The sequence below is a fragment of the Chionomys nivalis genome, chromosome 2, assembly GCF_950005125.1.
Source record: "Chionomys nivalis chromosome 2, mChiNiv1.1, whole genome shotgun sequence".
Classification (NCBI taxonomy): Eukaryota; Metazoa; Chordata; class Mammalia; order Rodentia; family Cricetidae; genus Chionomys; species Chionomys nivalis.
Window position 1 is genome coordinate 130133408 of NC_080087.1, and position 22511 is coordinate 130155918.

Below are 22511 nucleotides of genomic sequence, written 5' to 3' on the forward strand. Positions count from 1 at the left end.
CACTGGAACCAAACTCAATGTTTTTGTTACAGATCCCTTGTATCATCTATTTGTATCTGAAATATCCGCTCGTTTTTGTTTTCCTTGCTAACTTCTGTGCCCTGCTGATAAAACATATTGGTTCTTTGAACGCAAGAATTTGCATGGCTTCTCCTGGAATTCTTCATACTCAGAAAAGTACCTACTTTACCTTCAGGACCTGAAACCTTCATTTATTAAATAAATACACTGATGAATAATTAGATGCACATTAAGAAACATTTGGGCTGTGCCAGCTTTAAGTGCAAGGAAACAGTGAGTCCTTCTCAGGTAATGGAGTCATGTTCAGAAATGTACTCAGTCTTAACTCTTGACAGACAATCTTTAAATTGCAGACTATCAAAATGACTCAAATCCAACAGGAAGAGGAGAGAATAATTTATCTAACAAGAGCTGCTTCCCCAGGCTTAGCTTGCTGGTGGGCAGTTAAGACTGTTTTCCCATGTAAATGGCTTTACATGAAGAAATTTCTGAGAAAACCATGCACAGAAATTGGTATCCAACTGTAGGTCAAATCCTGTAAGGAATATATGCCAGCCACCTTCTCGGTAACAAAAAGGTCACTCCAACTCCGATGGCCAATTAAATATGTTCATCTGGAGAATCAGGACACACAGCAAGGCACTTTCTTACAGAGGATGATGTTAGAATCCTTTCATTCCCCAGAGAGTGCTGGAGTTTCAGTTTGCAGCAGGAGAGAATATGTTTCTCTTTAAATATTTAAGCATGGTTTCTGCTTAATTTCCTTCCTCCAAGATGCTCGTCATGCCTTTCAAATATTTGTCTACAGAACATTCTACAATGCCTAAGCAGCGTGGGCGCAGGTGGAGTGCTACTGAACACAGTAACCATGGCAACACCTAATTCTCATTTAATTTGCCATTTCCTTAGAAAAAGCAAAAACACAAGAAGGATAGAGCACTGTAGGCAGAGAAACAGGAAGGGAAGTGGGAGTGGGAAGGTAAGTGGGAACCAGGCACAGACAGCGGCCTACAGGCTTTCTAGTTCACTTCCTTTAACTAAAAATGCCAAGGCTGGAGGAGACACAGAAACTATTTTTGAGAAAAATTTTATGGTGCTGTATATCAGAAAAAAAAAATCCAACCTGGCTATTTTTAATGGACTCTCTTTATGCAGAGTACCAAGTTTAAACACAAACTCAGTCAACCTGAAGGCTTCAGTGACGATGATTCAAGGTCAGAGCAAAACTCCTTGGCTATCCAAGTCCCCTGGGTCTGGGCATTCCTTCCCAGAGTTGAAGCTTCTCTCCTATGAGATCCAAACCACAGGAATGCTTCTGGAGCAGGAGCTATAAGTGTTTCCTGGACCAGATTTAGTCTCTGGGCTTCAGCAGAGAAGCTGGCACACAGCTAGTTGAGAGGGCCCTAGATTCCGAGTCCTTCCCACTTTTATTATCCACGTGGAAGCCAACTGAGTCACAAGATTGGGCAGGCACAGCTGCCACTTTCCTCTACCCTCAGCTCAGAAAATCAAAATATAAGGCAGCCTAGGAACACAGAGCCAGGGTGAGATGTGCCCTCAATGGCACCCTTAAGAAGGGGCTGAGTATGGGACCAAACTACAGAATCCCATACCTGCTTCTCCGCCAACTACCTTAGGAACGTCCCTCATTGGCTGCCTGCCTCAGCTGGCTTCCTGATACATCTTGTCTCCACTGAATACCTTTATATTAACATATAATCAGTAATATCTTAACACTTGAAGCTCCTTTAGTAGCAGAACATGGGACATGGAAGAAACACTTTAATAATATACAAGTTTTATTTGTCAATTCAAATATCTTTTTTTTTTTTTTAACAGGATCTCATGTCACCCAGGCTGGTCTCAACTAGCTATGTTGCAAAAGCTGACCTGAATCTCTGATACCCTGCTTTCACCCAGAGCCCTGGGATTAGTGACATGCACCACCTCACCATCTTTCTGCTATGACGGCAATCTACTGCAGGGCTTCATGCGTGGTAGGCAAAATCTTTACCAACTGAGCTACATCTCCAGCCTAGATTCAACAATCTAGACTATCAAATGCAATGGCGTGATGTATCTCCAGGCACATAAGCGCACACTCCTTTAGAGCCAGTAAGTTCTCAGGGTTACGAAGCACTGTGTTGTTGTTATTTAAAACACAGACACATTATGAAGAAAAGGGCGAAGATTGTATTTCAAATGCAAGTAACTCATTTTCTTTTTTTGGTTTTTCGAGACAGGGTTTCTCTAGCTTTGGAGCCTGTCCTGGAACTCCCTTTGTAGCCCAGGCTGGCCTCGAACTCCCAGAGATCCACCTGCCTCTGCCTCCCGAGTGCTGGGATTAAAGGCGTGCGCCACCCAAGTAACTCATTTTCAGTGATACTTTCTTTTACAATAAAGGACTTTAGAGCCCCTAAGTCCCCATGATACTCTCTGTAAAGTCCACACGAGTCTCTGAAATCAGAAAGCACAGAGATGTACAAAGCTGTCATTGCTTCCAATTTGGGTACCAACCACAGTCATTCAGTGTTTTCCCACTCAAAGGGGAAAATGAATTAGTGATACACAAACAAGCAACAAACTCCCGAGTGTCACCAAAGGCCACTCCGTCCTCTGCTGCAACGCTCATCATACATTTTATCAACAAAGCCATTTAGTCTGCTGCATCGCATTCTCTAGGGAATAATGATGGGGGGCATCCTATATTGTATTCAGTAATGTTTTTACTGCTTTAAAGATTAAATCACAGTGATTAAATTACAGATAAAAGACAGTAGATAAGGAGCTAACTGTATTTTAGCTTCATATGTTTTATTTTCATAAAGCCTTTATAATTTTTTTGCATAAATTGAGTTGAATGCTGCATTTCTCATGTGGAACTTTGTAGAATGTAAATAAAAATCCAATGGACCTAATAACAATTGATCTCAACTATAAAAATCTGTTGTGTGCACGCATGCTTGCTTGTGGGGGTATGTACATGTGTGTGTGTGTGTGTGCACATGTATGTAACTGTCTTATAGGATAATCACACATTCACATACCACCAACTTCATTTTATTCCTCTGCGAAACACAAGATGACAGAGTGAGTGGGCTATGAAGTACTATAATAAAAACACTGTGAGTTGAAGATTGAAATGTTTGTTCAAACAATAAGAAGGGCATGTTGTAAATGAAAGGATTAGATCTGTTTCTTGCTATACCACAGGACAGTGTTTCCTGATTGAATCCTAAAAACATTTTCTGCCTATTTTACACAGTGAGTTGTAAGGATATAGGGTCTCCTGTCCACCAAAATATGTAGGTGGAGTAATATGAAGTAGGCTTCATGCTAATATTTTCATCCTGCCAGAGAGAATACATGGAAAACAACGAAATTGCGAATTTTAGAGATAAGACACACAAATACAGCAGTAAAACACCAAAGCTAGTGGCTGGGTTAAGTTTTTTTTTTTTTTTTTTTATTGCTGGGAAGAGACACCATGACCACAGCAACTCCTATTAATGGAAACATTTCATTGAAGGGGCTTGGTTACAGTTTCAGAAGTCAGTCCATTATCATCATGGCGGGGAGCATGGCAGCAGGCAGGCAGATGTGGTGTTGTAGCTGAGATCCCTACATGTTGACTCAGAGACAACAGGACACTAACTGACTGTCACATTGAGTAAAAAGAGACCCCAAAGTCCGCCCCACAGTGACACAGTTCCTCCAACAAGACTGTACCCCAATAGAGCCACTCCCTATGGGGGCCGTTTTCTTTAAACCACCACAGCGGGGCCTTATTTAGTTGTCATTTTGCTCCTGGAAATGAGGCTGAGGTGATTTCCAGTCCAGAGTGTCAAGTCGTTTCTCCTACCAACTCACATCATCACGGTGCTACAGCACCTCCAGTCTATCACAGTGGGGCTCTTTACAGTAGGGAAATGAGTGGTTATGGTTGTTGTGGCAGTGCCCTAAGCATCTTCAGTAACAATGAGCATGAAATGCAAAGGCTTCATGCTAACACAATTATTCTGCCTCAAACAGCCCATACCTACGCTTACTTATAAGTCTTTTTTAAACTTAAAGATCTATATAGTTAAGGGATGAAATTGTTGATATTCAAGCACTCACTGTGTTTTGCAGTCATTTTCAGGTAGATTTTAGATTAGCTACTGATAATGTTATATAGAGAATTGAGATTTGGAATATTTACTTAAACTTAGTTCAATATTTATTGATCGATCCACTGTTTTTGGTGTATATCTGTGTATTCATCTAACCCATCTAACGTGAAAACAATAGACTGCTAGTAGTCTCTATTCAATTTAACTTAAAACAACAGGAAGAACAACCAAACTGTTTTATTTGGTGTTAGGTAATTCAAATAACTTTTTATTAAAAATCATTTGATTAGTCAACGTTCTCACTTTGAAGTGATTAATCATGGAAATGTACCATCGTTGCCTGGAAAATGTTTAAATAATTTAAAGAAAAGTGACAAGAAAATAATTGTCATGAGTAACTCTCCATGAAATAGAGCCTGAGGGCTAGGAGGATACTCAGTTTGTAAACTGTTTGCTAAGCATGAGGACCTGAATTTGGAGAGCAGAGACCTGGGGGTAAGGAATGGAGAGAGATGGATCCCTGGAGCTCACTAGGAGCCAACCAGTGAGCTCATGGCTCAAGGAGCAGGCCTCCCCCCTACATTCCCCAACATGGTAGAGAGCAGCTGAGGAAGACAGCTCGTGTCATCCAGATGCTGTGAAATAATCCTTTTTTGCACTATGAACATGCATTACTCTCACTTGCTAATAAAAAGCTGTCTAGCCAATAGCTGGGCAGGAAGAGACTGGGGGCAAAAGCCAGATTGGGAGAATTCTGGGAAGAGAAAAAGTGGAGTCAGAGAGTTGTGAGCAAATGCAGAGAAGCAAGATGAGAATGTTGTACTGGGAAAAGGTACAAAGTCATGTGGCTAAGCATAGATAATAATTTAAATGTAAGAGTTAATTAGTGATAAGCCTGAGATATCTGCCGAACATTTATAATTAATATAAGCCTCTGTGTGGTAATTTGGGAGGCAGCTGCCAGGTATTTGGGAATAGGCGGTTGGGGCAGAAAATGTCCAGTTACATCCTCTGTCCTCATCATGCACTGGACTAGTGTAGATATAAATCAATGGGGAGATACAAAGCAGCAACTTCCTGATTTGGGATGTCTTATTGAGGAAGGATGCTTCATGATGGAAGAGCTGCAGACAAGGAAAAGACTGCCTCGGAGATAGAAAAAGGGAAAGTCAAAGATAGGACCAAAATAGGGGCAAGTCTTAAGGAGGAGAAGTTAGATTAATGCTGCATGTGAAACAGAAATAGAAGCATAATGGAGAATAACTATATACAAAACAGCAGCATGTATTTTCACATCACTAAGGATCAGTGATGTTTTCTTGTCTATTTATTACAAATTAAAAGTACTGAGCAAAGGGGAGATAGGAAAGCAGGGAGACAGGAAAGAAAAAAAGAAGATAAAAACGTCTAGCTATGCATTTGTAAACTCATGAGTTTACAGATGGCCAAGATACAATTAAAGAAATGTTCAACATGCTTAGCCATCAGGAAATACAAATCAAAATCACTCTGAGATTCCATCTTACACCTGTCAGAATGGTTACGATCAATAACACAAGTGACAGTCCATTCTGGTGAGAATCCGGAATATGGGGAACACCCCTCGATTGATGGTGGGAGTGCAAACTTGTACAGTCACGATGGAAATCAATAGGAAGGTTCCACAGGAAGTTGATAATTGGTCTACCTCAAGATACAGCTATACTTCTCTTAAGCATATATTCAAAGGACACTCCATCCTACCATAAGACACTTGTTCAACTATGTTTGCTGCATCTTTATTTATAATAGCCAAAAACTGGAAGCAACCTAGATGTCCCTCAACGGAAGAGTGAAAATGTGGTACATTTACACAATGGAGTATTATTTGTATTTTTTTTTTAAACGGCATCATGAAATTTGCAGTCAAATGGGTACGCTAGAAAAAAGAAAACATTCTGAATGAGGTAACCCAGACCCAGAAAGAAAATATAGTATTCATTCACTTATAAGTAGATATTAGCTATTAAGTAAATGATAATCCAAACTACAAATCCATAGACTTGGGGTTTAGGTAAAGACAGCAGAGTCCAGTGCTGAGGATGACACCCACACAATGCATCAAATATGGAGAAGTGAAGCTCGTGCCTACATGGAGCCTAAATTCTAGTCTCTTAGGTGTGGGAAGGTACTCTACAGAGTACCAAAAGATAATCATGGACATCAACCCAGTCATAAAGCTTCTGACCTACAATCTGTCCTGCCTGCAAAGAACGTGTGAGAGTAGCTAACCAATGTCTGATTTCATTTAAGAATTACCCCATGGGAGGGGATCCAGTCCTGAAGCTGCTTGGGTAACCAAGAATCAGAGACTAGACGGCCTAGAGACCTAGGGTAAGACCAAACACTTCGAGAACACCAATATTACAAGGTCCTCTGGATCAACTAAACAAGGTGCATATAAGCTCACAGGGACAGAAGCAGCAAGCACAGGGCCTTCATGGACTGCACCAAGTCCTCTGTGTATATATTATAGCTATTAGCTTAGTATTTTCAAGGGACTCCCTCTCGTGGGAAAGGGTGAGTTTCTTACTCTTGTGCCTGCTCTTGGGATTCTTCTCCTGTGGGATTTCCATATTCAATTTTGAAATGAAATTTTTGCTCCATCTTATTTTATTTTGTCATATTTGGTTGTCATCTCTTAGAAACCTGTCCTTCCCTAATGAGAGACAGAATGGGTGTGGATCTGGTGGAGAAGGGAGGTAAGGAAGAACTGAGAGGAGTAGAGGAAAGGGAAACTATAATTGGAATATAGTGTATGAGAAAAGAATCTATTTTCAATACAAGAAAAAATGAAAAATAAAAATAAATGAGTTTAGTTAGGTATCATAGTACATTTCCTGCCATCCAGAACAAGAAGAATCTGAGGAAGGAGGGTAGAACTCAAATTAAATCTGAGCTTGCTTTAGGAATTCCAGGCCTGTTTATTCTATATGAAGTTTCATAGTCTCAAAGTAAGTAAAAAAAAATAAATGAATAAATAAAATAGTTGCCCTTAAAATCTCATTAGCATCACAAAAATCAGGTAGACTATAGATAGATAGATGATAGATTGATTGATAGACAGACAGACAGACAGACAGACAGATAGATAGATAGAATTTGTCCCTTCTGCTATATTTTGTAACAGAAAACAATGTTTAAAAGGTTTCCCTTGTGTCCAATATAAACTTAACAGCAGAGTGGGAGAGGACTCTGTTTCTCTTCTGTTTGAATTGCCAAACGATTCCCCTAAAATGTGGGAGTGAAATATATCACAGCTGAGTATGTCACCACAAAAAGGAAAGCTCATCTTTTGGAGAGGAATGACCAAAGTTCAAAGGTTAGATTCAATGTTTCCATAAAGTCAACTAATTGGACTCACATTGTTTTGAACTTTTTAATTCACTACAGACCTGCTTTCAATAAGTATCCTGTATAATTTTAACAAGGAAGTACGCAGAGCTTTAAGCTCAAAGCAATGTTGTGGGAGGATAAGGGACACAACATTGCACTGAGGTAGAAAAGCAAAACAGATTTCTTCCACCCACACCCATAAGCTCTCATCTGCACCCTACATGGACAAACACTAGCAGCTGAGAATTTTCTTTCATCCCTCTGACTCCCTTTACCCCACCAGACACCCAGACTTCCCCATAGACCCTTTTCCTTGGTTTCAGCCTTTAGGTCAACCATCTTACTTGGCAGTCCCAGATTTGCTTTGGGTGCTTGGAGATTCCTGGTGCTAATCATTCTCTGAGGATATCAGAAATTGATAAGGACTCATAAACCTCAGATAATGACGTGAGTGGAAGAGCTTATTAACATCTGTAACCCATCGAGATCAGACACAAAAGAGGCAACCAATGGTCCTAAACGCCTGCGTTTAGTTAGTGACTTACCTAAGCCTAGCATTGAGGGGGTAATACTGATCAGACACTGCTTTCTTTATCTCTGGTCTTTACTTTAATATGCTAAGAGGAAGTCAAGCACTGAAAAGAACATAACAGTCAGTCACACTAGGAACCCCCCCCCCCCCCGCACCGTCAACTTCCTCTGCTCTGTCTCCACAGAAGGGTACCCTTGCTCTCAACTGTACATTTAGTCAAATGGATGTAATATCTACTTGTAATATCTACTTGACTGCCAGAGTGCAAAAGCGTTCTCTTCTCTGTCATCTAACTGACAGTGAAATTCAACAAATATATGTGTGTCATAAGGAAATACTAAAAATCTACCAAACAAGCATTTTTTTCCCTTTCTTCATGGCATTTAGAAAATGTGTAAAATGGTTTAAACCAGGGATTGGGGGAGGCATGGACTGAAATTGTTCCTTCAGCCCTACAACATTCTGTGCCAAGTTTCGTTTCTGACTCTGTATTTCTGGCCAGAATCAAGATCCCTGAAAAGAAATACATAAAAGAGAAAAATATGCCTTTAACCTTAGCAGAGCCATGTTGGCAGAGGCGGCTGTGGGAAGAACAGGGCTTCTGGCCTGGGATGGACGTGTTGCTGGTGTTTGCTCTCCATTGAGAGGATGTCAGCTCCCTCAATGAGACTGAAGCACCTACTAGCATGAGGTCATGGTTTGCCAGTTTCACTGGGTCGGGCTCTTTCAGCACATTTTATCTCCTTCCTCAGGGAGAAGGTGCTGTAAACAAATGAGAGAGAGAGAGAGAGAGAGAGAGAGAGAGAGAGAGAGAGAGAGAGAGAGAGAGAGAGAGAGAGAGAGACCGTGTTGTGATGTAAACACATCCTAAAAGCAAAAGCCTGGAAATGTTGGTTCCACCTTTAGCAGTCTAGACAAAAGTAGGAACAAGGAAAAGGACAAGAATGGTCAGCAAGAAAAGCTTTTTGTTATTGGGGAAGGAGAGGGAGTTAAGACACAAGAAAAACAATGAAAATAAAAAGTAATGCCCCTAAAATATTAGATTTTTAGAACGGGAAGACAAATTGTTAAATTGTCTAGATGCCTTCATATATGCAATTTCTCACATATGAGATTAAAAACTTTGGAAATTAAATAAAGTTATAACAAATTGAAATATGATAGAATAAAACTAAGTAAACAACAGATAAATGGCATGTACCAAATAGGAAATAACTGGTCTGATAATATCAAAATCATGAATGCAGATGTCAGGCTATGAAAATTAGATAAGAATCACAGGGAAATTAATATTAGGACATATACACATGGCACTGAGCGCAAATTCAACATTTTCCTATTGAAATAAAAACAGACTTTTCCCTATCCTAGAAGGAAAGGGGGTCCTTGTGTGCATGGGGAAAGTGACTGGAAATGACTTGCAAATCTTAAATTATTCTTACCAGAAATGACAGACACTGGATTCAGTTAAAGGAGTGTAATGTTCCTCGTGGGTATAAAATCAAAAGCGTTTTAAAGCGTCATTGTTTATTCAATTTATTTTGGGCTGCCAAAAATATCATAAGGGAACAGAGCGGAATGAAAGGGTGACAGTTGTCTGCTCTCATGCTGGGCTGGTACCTGCAGCTCACACACAGGGAGCTTTTGCATAACGTGTCTCACATAAAAGGCTTTGTTCTCCATCGCCTCACTGTGGCCGCAAGCCTCAACTTCAGCTTGCAGGCATTTCCTCTCACCGATCATTTGAAAGAAATTCATCTTTAATAGGTAAGTTGGTTCCTTACAAATATTCATTTATTTTTCCGAAACTATGTACCACCCAATGATAGCCTTTTGGTTGTTCTTTTAAAATATAAATTTCATTCAGAGCACAATCCTCAAACCGAAGAAAATGAATTTAAAAGACGTGTCTTTTGGCTATCCACACCATTTTGTAGCATGTGTGCAGGGTGTGTGTGTGTGTGTGTGTGTGTGTGTGTGTGTGTCTGCATCTTGACAAAAGCTTCACACCCAGTTTCAAAAGGTCTGTGTCCTGGTTGCCTTACTCTAAGAGCTTACAACAGAGGGCAAACAGTAATTATCACAAGCCAGCTTGTTGCTAACCAACCCTTTTTATCTACTGACAAAATCCAGAATCCCCGATGCCAGGAGGAAAAACACCAATTTCCAGTTTTCTAGGACTGTGCTTCTGACACCAACAGCTCACTCTCCCCTCCCCCTCCTCACACACCCAAACACACACCTCCCCACTCCTGGTTCCTAGGCACTCTCTGCCATTAAATTTCCATTCTGAAACAAAGGCGAGGCTAGGGAAGGCAGTCATTACTCCAGCTCCCCACTCGCAAAGAAAAGCTTCAGAATTAAGGGATGAATAGAAGAGAGATGCAGCTGGGTACCCACCCCTCTCCTTTAGGAAGAAAAGGCAATGCTGAAATCCAAGCTCAGCCAGGCTTGTACCTTTGGGCCCCGCCCTCTATACATCCAAGGGACAGGTTTTCATTTTCCTAAAATTATCAAAATATACCAATTTTCTTCTTCCTGTTGTCTCTGGAGAAATGATTTGAAATTGGCTAGGTTCCCCTCACCCTTCCTCAGTGTGCAGAGCTCTGAGGACACATAATAATATTATTACAGACACATACTAATAATAATAAATACAATAAATAAAAGAAATAAAGTCTCTACTTTCAATTCCTTTCCTCGAGATCTTTCTATAGCTCGGGCCACGCTAACTCTCAAAACACGTACCCCAACCTGAACCGAAGTTTTCTGTGGTTTTAAAGTGGTACCTAAGGAGGTCACTGGCTCAACTACAAATCGAGAGCCTAGGTACCGAGCCGGGTCCCTTGCCCCGGAGTGACACCTGGACAGCGCCAACAGGCGCGGGCTCTCTCCCATAGCACAGCGGACGAGACTAGCCGGTCGGGTCGGGTTCCTACTTTCCGGGCTGCGGCTCCTCTCGGTGGAGCCGGAGGAGGAAGGACCGGCGCGGAGCGAGGCGGGACGGTGTCTTACCTGGGCGCGGAAAGTGGACGCACCCGCGGTCGCGGTTAACTCGGAGAGCTAGAGCTCCTCCGCGGGCGGAGCCGGGGAGACCGGACGACGGGAGAAGCGAGGAGAGGACCGAGAGAAAGAGCCCGGAGGGAAGTCGAGGGAGAGAGGATGCTGCCGCTGCCGCCGCCGCAGAGAGCCCGCGCAGCCGAGCGCCGCCCCGTGCTCGCCTCAGCCGGGCTCTGCGGCCGCCCCGCCCCGCCTGTTCCCGCCCCGCTTAGGGCCCGCCTGGCTCCGCCACCGTTCGCGCTGCGCTTGGGCAGGCGCTGCCACCGCCGCAGTACCGGGGAGGGGGAGCGTAGGGCCCCGCCTACTACCGCAGCCTGCTGACCGCCTGGCCGGGTCAGCTAGGCTTGGAGCCCCAGAGCCCCGCCCAGCCAAGGCCAAGGGCAGCAGGGCCTGCAAGGACCCAGGCTCCTGCCTTCCCATTAGGTCCTGCCTTGCAGAACTGTCCCTCTAGACTTGCAAAGTGAACAGCAGAGACAAGCAGGCCTCCTTAAGGACGATCTTGGGAAGTTAGCCACCTTCTTTTCAATCTTTGGGTGAGCACCCTCTTTCTAATCTTTGCATCATGGCTGAAGCAGGTTTGGTGGACACTTTGATAGAAAAAGCTCACTGATCTCGCTTGCACAAATCCAGCAACAGGTGCATCTGGAAAGCTCCCCAAAGAAGGACTTGGGATAGAGAACATCTCTGTCGGGATGGAAGGTTGGGGGGCTAAGTGTGTAGAGAATTCTATACTCACTAATCAGATGCCCTTATTGAGTCAACTAATGTTTATGGAGAGCTACTATGTGTCAGCCACTATTCAAAGCTTTGTGAAAACGTGAAACTCAAATGTTATCCCCCAATCCAGTCCAATCTATGGTGTGATAATTACACCAAGTGAGGGTGAAAACTGTCAGTACCATCTTTCTCAAACACATACAAGGGAGAGTGGGTCATCAGAGAAACGGTGAGCCCTGAGATGATAGGATTAAAATAAAATCATCTCTAGGGGCTGGAGAGAAGACCTAGTGGTTATGAACACATACTGCTTGGTCGTCCAGAGAACCTGGGCTGGGTTCCCAGCACCCACATCAGGCGGCTCACAACTGCCTATCACTGCAGTTTGGGGAGGAGGGGGGGTCTGACATCCCCGACCTCCGTGGGCATCTGAACACACACACATTTTTAAAAAAAATCAAAATGTTCAAAAACATTGCTTAAACACATTTGAAAAGGAAATGCCCAAGAAAGCAGCAGGAAGTATGCAGCTAGAATAACTTCACCCATCTCTATCAGGCACCTAGAGAACTTATTTTAAAGGTTAACCCAAACAACGAGGAGGGCTTACAGTTTCAACCGTTCTAAAGAAACCGTAGTTGTTGCTATTACAGTTTTGCCTCTTAATAAAGCACAGAGCATTAAAGTTGATTTCTTAGATATTTGGTCCAATTCCCTCAACCTTTAGATGGAAAAGAGACCCATTTACGGGAGGCGAGAACATTAGAACTGCTTACACAGCTAGGCGTGAAAACATAATCTGCATAGTCACACCCCAGGCTGCCTCCCTCCACCCAGCTCCATCTGGTGTCCCAGTGATGCTTGCAAGGAGGCTAGAAATATCAGGGCACACCCAGTAGGAGGGAGTTATGTGGAGCTTGGTCTCCTCAGAAGGAGGCCTGATGGGGATGGTTTCAGCCACTAGGAAATGATAGAGACAGTATGTGGACAGAAGGAAGGGACAGGAATCCTGTCGGTCCTGACACAAGAGTCGCACTCCAATAGAAATGGATTTCTGGACCCTCTTTCACTCCACATAGAAGCCCCATGGGTTTGTAGTAACCAGGAAGTTTAAAGTAGACAGAACTTCAGGCAAAAACAAACAAACAAACAAACTACCCATTCATATTTTGAAAGCCAATGGCTTTCTATCTTAGTGCTCTTGTTTCGGGAGAAATTCAGCCTTACATGGCAGCATGCCTCCTCTTTAGCCAAAGTTAACACTCACATGCTGTCGATCCATAGAAAAAAAATATAAAATAAGAATCAGTTACAAAATACAAGGATAAGGGATGACAATTTTGGAATGGATGATGACTTTGGAATTACTAGTAGGAATACACACACACACACAAACACACACACACACACAGCATGTGGGACCTCATGAAACTTTCCCAGACAATAGGGACATTTCAACTGGTGTTGTGATTATGCGGGTCTTGCTTAGGTAACCTTATTATCAATATTTCCTAAGTGCAGCTGCTCTAGCACATCTAGAAGACGTTACCTAGCAGCAGGTGTCCTGTTCCTTCAGCTCACAGTCTCTGCTCCCTCTTCTGCGATGTTTTCTGAGCTATGGGTGAAGGCGTTGAGTTAAAGATGTAGCGACTGGGTCTGGGCACCCCGCTATCACTTATCCTTTGTATTCTGACCAGTTGTGGATCTCTGTGACAGTCTTCACCTGCTATGAAAAGAAGCTTCTCTGATGACGCACTTATGGGTGTAAGGATAAGGACTCAGAATATAGTTAGACAAACCACACAAAGACACAACCAAGAAAGAGAACTACAGGCCAATCTCACTCATGAACATCGACGCAAAAATACTCAATAAAATACTGGCAAACCGAATCCAAGAACACATTAGAAAAATTATCCATTATGATCAAGTAGGCTTCATCCCAGAGATGCAGGGCTGGTTCAACATATGAAAATCTATCAATGTAATCCATCATATAAATAATCTGAAAGAAAAAAACCATATGATCATTTCATTAGATGCGGAAAAAGCATTTGACAAAATTCAACATCCCTTTATGATAAAGGTCTTAGAGAGATTAGGAATACAAGGGTCATTCCTAAGTATAATAAAAGCTATTTATAGCAAGCCGTCAGCTAACATCAAATTAAATGGAGAGAAACTCAAAGCTATTCCACTAAAATCAGGAACACTCTCTCCATACCTCTTTAATATAGTGCTTGAAATTCTAGCAATAGCAATAAGACAACATAAGGGGATCAAAGGGATTCAAATTGGAAAGGAAGAAGTTAAACTTTCATTATTTGCAGACGATATGATAGTATACATAAGCGACCCCAAAAACTCCAGCAAAGAACTCCTTCAGCTGATAAACACGTTTAGTAGCATTGCAGGATACAAGATCAATTCCAAAAAATCAGTTGCCCTCCTATACACAAAGGATAAGGAAGCAGAGATGGAAATCAGAGAAGCATCACCCTTCACGATAGCCACAAATAGCATAAAATATCTTGGGGTAACTCTAACCAAGGAAGTAAAGGATCTATTTGACAAGAACTTTAAGTCTATGAAGAAAGAAATTGAGGAGGATACCAGAAAATGAAAGGATCTCCCTTGCTCTTGGATTGGGAGGATCAACATAGTAAAAATGGCAATTCTACCAAGGGCAATTTATAGATTCAATGCAATCCCCATTAAAATCCCATCAAAATTCTTCACAGATCTTGAGAGGACAATAATCAACTTTATATGGAGAAACAAAAAACCCAGGATAGCCAAAACAATCTTATATAATAAAGGATCATCTGGAGGCATTACCATCCCTGACCTCAAACTCTATTACAGAGCCTCAGTATTGAAAACAGCTTGGTATTGGCATAAAAACAGAGAATTCGATCAATGGAACCGAGTAGAAGACCCTGATTTTAACCCACAAACATATGAACACCTAATTTTTGATAAAGGAGCTAAAAGTATTCAATGGAAAAAAGAGAGCATCTTCAACAAATGGTGCTGGCAGAACTGGTTGTCAACGTGTAGAAGAATGAAAATAGATCCATATCTATCACCATGCACAAAACTCAAGTCCAAATGGATTAAAGACCTCAATATTAGTCTGAACACACTGAACCTGATAGAAGAAAAAGTGGGAAGTACTCTACAACATATGGGTACAGGAGATCACTTCCTACGTTTATCCCCAGCAGCACAGACATTAAGGACAACATTGAATAAATGGGACCTCCTGAAACTGAGTAGCTTCTGTAAAGCAAAGGACACTGTCACTAAGACAAAAAGGCAACCCACTGACTGGGAGAAGATCTTCACCAACCCTGCAACAGACAAAGGTCTGATCTCCAAAATATATAAAGAACTCAAGAAACTAGACTTTAAAATGCTAATGAACCCAATAAAAAAAATGGGGCACTGAACTGAACAGAGAATTCTCAACAGAAGAAATTCAAATGGCCAAAAGACACTTAAGGTCATGCTCAACCTCCTTAGCGATAAGGGAAATGCAAATTAAAACAACTTTGAGATACCATCTTACACCTGTCAGAATGGCTAAAATAAAAAACACCAATGATAGCCTTTGCTGGAGAGGTTGTGGAGAAAGGGGCACACTCATTCATTGCTGGTGGGAATGCAAACTTGTGCAACCACTTTGGAAATCAGTGTGGCGATTTCTCAGGAAATTTGGGATCAACCTACCCCAAGATCCAGTAATACCACTATTGGGAATATACCCAAGAGATGCCCCATCAAATGACAAAAGTATCTGTTCAACTATGTTCATAGCAGCATTGTTTGTAATAGCCAAAACCTGGAAACAACCTAGATGCCCTTCAATGGAGGAATGGATGAAGAAAGTGTGGAATATATACATATTAGAGTACTACTCAGCGGTAAAAAACAATGACTTCTCGAATTTTGCGTGCAAATGGATGGAAATAGAAAACACTATCCTGAGTGAGGTATCCCAGACCCAAAAAGAGGAACATGGGATGTACTCACTCATAATCGGTTTCTAGCCATAGATAAAGGACATTGAGCTTATAATTTGTGATCCTAGAGAAGCTAAATAAGAAAGTGAACCCAAAGAAAATCATATAGTCATCCGCCTGGAGAGGGGAAGTAGACAAGATTGCAGGGCAAAATCTGGGAACTCGCGGGTGAGGTGGCAAGGGGCAAAGGGGAAATGGGATGAGAAACATGAGAAGGGGAGGATGGGAGGAGCTCGGGGGATTGGGATGGTTGGGATATAGGAAGGGAGGATACGGGAGCAGCGAAGTATATATCCTAACTAAGGGAGCCATCTTAGGGTTGGCAAGAAACTTGACTCTAGAGGGGTTCGCAGGTGTCCAGGGAGATGTCCCCAGCTGGTACCTTGGGCAACTGAGGAGAGGGAACCTGAAATGACCCTATCCTATACTGATAAATATCTTACATATCACCTTAGAACCTTCATCTGGCGATGGATCGAGGTAGAGACAGAGACTCAATTTGGAGCAACGGTCTGAGCTCTTAAGGTCCAAATGAGGAGCAGAAGGAGGGAGAACATGAGCAAGGAAATCAGGACCATGAGGGATGCACCCACCCACTGTGACAGTGGAACTGATTTATTGTGAGCCCACCAAGGCCAGCTGGTCTGGGACTGAATAAGCATGGGTTGAAACTGGACTCTCTGAGCATGGCGGACAATGAAGGCTGATGAGAAGCCAAGGACAATGGCACTAGGTTTCGATCCTAATACATGAACTGGCTTTGTGGGTGCTTAGCCTGTTTAGACGCTCACCTTCCTGGACATAGATAGAAGACCTTCGTCTTCCCGCAGGGCAGAGAATTTGGACTGCTCTCCAGTATCGAGAGGGAGGGGGAATGGTGTGGGGGGAGGAGAAGAGGAGTGGGGATAGGGAGGGGACTGGGGGGAGGGGACTGGGGGAGGGGGCAATATTTGGGAGGAGGGGAGGGAAATGGGAAACAGGGAGCAGGTGGAAATTTTAATTAAAAAAGAATAAAAATTACAGTGATTAAAAATAAAAGAATATAGTTAGACATTATATTAGTTTAAGAAAAAAAATGGCCATTAGTAGGTGCTCCTCTAGAGTAGGTGGCCTCCTCTCCAACCACGAATGACTGACTAGGTATTCAGTACGAGGCATGAGTTCCATCCTATTAATTTGGGCTTGATTTTAATGAGACAGCTGTTGATTATCCCATTGTTGTGCCTCTGGGGATATATTGTCAGGCCAATCAGTGTTGTGGTTTGTAGTCTTTGCAACTGAGTATGACTATTGATCTTCTAGTACTATGAAAGCTAGTCCTCGGGAGGAGGCTTCCAGGTCCATTCCAGCGGAATTCCTTCTAGTCCTGGCGTTTGCAGCAATAGGGTCTTACCTCCATGTTCAAGGAGGCAAGCCAGGGTAATGGCAATTGTCTATATTGCTTTAGGAGTCTCTTGGACTTCCATAGTCAACAATAAAAAGGAGGTTTTACATGCCTGTCATTGAGGTTTTGAGGGAAGTATGATCATCCTATTTGGTATAACATATATATCTGTATTTATAACATCTCTCTATTTTATATATATTTACATATATAATGGTATAACAACAACATAGCAATGGAATCTTAACATTATAGGGGAATAATTTAAAACCTATACTCCATTAAGTGAGAAAATCTAAAAGAAATTAACAAATCTCTAGATACAACTGAATATAGATACCAAGTTAAGCCAACAGACACATAACAAATACAGAGATTGAAACTATAATTTTAGAAAAAGGACAACTTCCAACTTGAAAGAACCCAGGAATCACAGTAGAATTCTTCTAGACTTTCAAAGAACAACTACAACCAATTTTTAATTTAAAAAAAAATAAAGAAGAGATAAAGACAGAAACAGAAGGAATATTTTCAAACCTTTTCTATGAAGCCAGTATTACTTTAATATTAAAACCAAGTAAAGACCCAGCTCCCCCAAAAAGGAAAACTGCAGGTGATTGTCCCTTATGAACAAAAGTTCTCAATTTTCGTTTCCCAAATTGCAATCCCACTACAGGTATGTTTTAAAAAATGTCACCCATCACAAACAATTTGGCTTTATTACAGAGATGCAGAATGGTTCAATATATATGTCTATAAACATAATACATGATATAAATTTACTTAAAGGCAAAAATCACATGATCCTCTAAATACATGTGGTAATAGCTTTTGGCAATAAAATTCAGAGGTGCTGTCATTTAACGCTGTCAAAATAAGGAACACATTGCAAAATAACTCGGCTTATAACCTACCAAGAAATGTAGCCCATTTCAAGGAGAAAAAACATCAGAAATTAATTATTAAGTGAACTAGTTGTTGAAATAAGTAAAAAAATACTGAAAATAAGTATAATAGCTATACTCAATGAATTTGAATGAATAAGAAATAAATGAAAAAATACAGAATTCCAACAATTTTTTGAGAATTGCATTTTGATGATAACTAACAATTTCAACATTTCATTGCACTTAATGACCATTTTTATTTATTTAGAAAACACTTAAAATAAGTTTAATAGTTATACTCAATGAACTTACAGAAATATAAATGAAAAATACAGTATTTCAACAAATTTTGAGAATCACTTTTGATGATAACTAACAATTTCAACATTTTCGTCTACTTAATGACCATAGTTTTTATTATTATTTTTAACTTTTCAAGACAGCATTTCTCTGTGTAAGAGCCCTGGCTGTTAAACCAGACTGGCCTTGAACTCACAGAGATCGCCTCTTGAATGCTGAGATTAAAGGCTTGCACCACTACTGCCGGCTTATTGATAATTATTATTTCACATGTTTTGTTGTGTCTATCCAGCTAATTTCAAGTTGAGTCGCTTTTCTTTGAGTCTGTTTTCATTGTCTTATCTGCCACGTGCAGTATCCTTTCCTGGATAGCATGCATCTATAGAATAACCCTTTGAAAATATATCCCCACAATATTTTGTTTCCATTTAACTTTCTTAAAGATCATATTTGTAAGCACAATGAGAATCTGATTATATCAGAAAGCAGATAGTACATATTTAACTGGAGGTTTCTTCCCTGTCCACCAGTTCCCTAATAAACACTCCGAGACTTAATATTAATTACAAACTGTTTGGCCTATTAGCTCAAGTTTATCATGAACAAGTTCATATATCTTAAACCAACCCATCTCTATTATCCTACATTTAACCATAGGTTCTTGGCTTGTTACCTCCTATCTTTGTTCTCCAGCAGCTGCTGGTCACCTTCTGATTCTGCCCTTTTTCTCCCTCTATCTCTGTTTGGATTTCCCACGTGGCTCTATTCTGCCTCACTGTTGGCAAAATCAGCTTCTTTATTAACCAATGGTTATAAAACATTAACAGTATACAGAGAGACATATTACATCAGGACATAGTGACTATCTAGCTTCTGTTGGGACATCATATTTTTCTGCTCTAGACCTATGTGTTCTGGGATGTAGTTGAGTGGCCTCCTTGTGATTCTGAGACTGGTTTCAGACTGAAGACAGAGATGTCCCACAGGCTTTCTTGGTTCTCTGTCTTTCTTTCCTTCTTTCTTTCTTTAATTAAAAAAATTAAATTTAATTAAACATAAATAATTTTAATTTTGTAAAATGATCCTTTTTATTAACATTGAATTTTTTGCATGTATGTCTCTGTGAGGGTGTCTAGTCCCCTGCAACTGGAGTTACAGACAGTTGCGAGCCGCCATGTGGGTGGTGGGAATTGAAACAGGGTCTTCTAGAAGAATAGCCAGTGTTCTTAACTTCTGATCCATTTCTCTAGCCCAGTTTTCTAACTTTGATGATAGAGCTTTCGACTTCCATATTAAATCTGAGGCATCTCCATGATTCATCTACTTTTAATGCATAGATACATATCTTACTCTTGTTCTAGGGAGTCCTAAGCAATATACTGTTTTTTTTTTTCAAATTCAATACAGTTGTTGTAGAGAACATACTTTACGTGATTTTAATTCTTTAATATTCCAGTGCAAGGATTGAACCCAGCACCTCATATATTAGAGCTACCCTGGATAAGAACATTAAGTTACATGACTATGAATATGAATATAAAGGTATGAATATTCTCATAACTTCATTTTTTAAAATGTGTTGAAACTTGTTTTATGTTCAAGTGTGGGGTTTAATGTCACTGATAGTGTCCAGGTCTTATCAAAAGTTTCCTGAGAATAGATCAGTGACTCACATATAATAGTAGACTATATGATATGCCATGTAAAACATAGAGGAAAATATTCAAAAATTCAGATTTGGCAAAGTATTCTTAGTTACTATACCAAAGCCATTAAATCCCACGACAAAATGACCAAATCAATATCTACAAAATTAAAAGCTTTTGTTTTTCAAATGACCTCATTATTAAAAGCCTTAGTTAACATAGCCTTGGAAAGAATATGTTCAAAGCATTTTTCCCATGAAGGGCATAACCAGTAATTATAAAGACTTCTCATTGCATAGTCCTAACAGAGACAAACAGTCTACCTGTTAAAAAGGCAAAAATATTATAACAGACACTTCACCACAAAGGCTGTAATAGTAGCAGTTAAAATATTTAAAAAAAGGCTTCATATCACTAATCATTATAAAATTCTAATCCAAATTAAAATGAGTTGTTACTTATAACATTAAAAGGGATGCAATTCAAAAGATAGACAAAGTTCCAAGTGCTGGTGTGGATGTGAAAAACAAAAGAAGGCTAGCAATCACAGTCGTATATTATCATAGGAATACAGGACTGCACATCCACTTTGCTTAGCTCTTAATCCATTTTAAAGATTTAGGAATATACCTACCTAAGTATTTTATTCCAAGCCACATAGACTAGAAAAATGAAAATGTCTTCCTGTTCATGTGAGCATAATTTCTAACAACTGAAAAGTGAAAGTCATCCAAATATCGATCACTAAGTAAGTTAGATGAACAAATTATGACAGATTTCTGTGCTAGCACAAGATCTGTCTCAGAGTCCAGGCACTGATACATGAAGCAATCAGGATAAACATCAAGACATTTCACTAAATTGAAGGAACCAGATACAAAGGACTTCCTGTGTGACTTTATTCACATGGCATTTTACAGAAGGTTAAGCTGCCAAGGCCAAGTGTGGGAACAGCAAATGATTAAAACAAACATGTGGGAATTTAATGTGGTGTCTCTAGAGTGTTATAAACGGAACAGTAGTATGGGCACCAAGCTCTCCAGTGCTCATCAAACAGCATTCATAATTGGTTAATTTTTAACATGCAAAATATATCCCTATAAACTTGCTAAGCTGCACATTTGGCTGCTAAGTGGATGGTTTTATATATGTCTACTAATCAATATTATTCATATTGATACGTTTTTGATTTCTTTAATTCTTAGGTGGAAATAAAAATACCAAAATCTGCAACTATAATTATAGAATTGTCTGCATCTCCTTTTACTTCCATTAAATTTTACAACATGTATTTTTTACAACTAAAATATAAAGCACCCTTCTAGTACAGATGTGTGATAATTTTTAATACACTTGTAGGACTTTTTATATTTTAGTAATTAATTGCTGCCCATCATAATCATTTTCTTCCTTTTCTGGTAATATTGTTTTGATGAAATTTACTTTAAACTCCATATTTATTTTTAAATTACATGTATTCCACGCCATCATTTAATATGAGGACTTGGGTGTGAACCAAGAACCATGTAAAAAAGCTGGGCACGATGGCCACTTGTAATCTCAAGGCTAAGGGGCAGTCAGTCTTTCATAATCAGGGAGCAATAAGTTCATAGGGAAACCTGTCTTGAAAATAAAGGAGAAAAACAGAGAAAAACACACGTGTGTTAAAGTCAATCTTTGGTGTCCACATGAATACAAGTCAATAAGTACTCATAATACAAAGAGATCACCTAGTAATCACTCACTCCTATTGTTCTCCGCTCTCAGCCTCTGATACACTGAACTGTTTTTCTGTCTCTATGGACTCATCTTATTTATGCAATCATATACAATGTGATCTTTATTACAGGATCATTTCCAGTAACATAATATTTTTAAGGTTGTCTGGTGTTTCTTCACTTGTTGCTGGAGGTACTATCATCAAAAGGCAATAATCAGGTCTCTCCTAGGGCCTATGGCCTCATCTGTCATGGGCTGCTAATCAGGTTTCCAGAACCAGGAATGGATTTGTTCTGGTAGAGAGTGACTGGTTACCCATATAACAGTACTGCCTCTCTTGCATGAGTAGGTATAATCTGTCTGGAAGTTTGATCTCATAGTTTTTCAACAGTCTTTTGTACTTAGAAATTATTTAAATAATGTATACTTTGCGTGTTCCTCCAATTGTCTTGTATATATTGAGTGGTTCAATTCTTTTCGATTTTTAACTCTTCTTTACTAATTTTGTTTACTTCATTCTTAGTTGAATGTGGGTTGGAATCTCTCACTCTATACCATCCTTCTTTTAGCTTTACCCATCTTGCCGTACTTATTTCAATATTTGCCAAACACAGTTAGTATGATCATCTTTTCCTGACGCACTGGCTATTTCATAATAGTAAAAAAAAAAAAAAAACTTCCTTTTTTGTCGTTTTGACTCAGATCTTACTTTTTTCTCTCTCAGTGCATCTTT

At 40.2% G+C, this 22511-nt stretch overlaps 1 protein-coding gene across 2 annotated transcripts in view; it reads right to left on the reverse strand.

The window, feature by feature from the left end:
- Window positions 1–11255, reverse strand: part of Map2 (microtubule associated protein 2) — a 280270-nt gene extending 269015 nt beyond the window's left edge. For both annotated transcript variants that reach the window (XM_057761426.1, XM_057761424.1), the window contains exon 1: window positions 11056–11255. The gene's annotated coding sequence lies outside the window, so the exon portion shown is untranslated. The remainder of the gene's footprint in view (window positions 1–11055) is intronic.
- Window positions 11256–22511: the final 11256 nt, after the last annotated feature.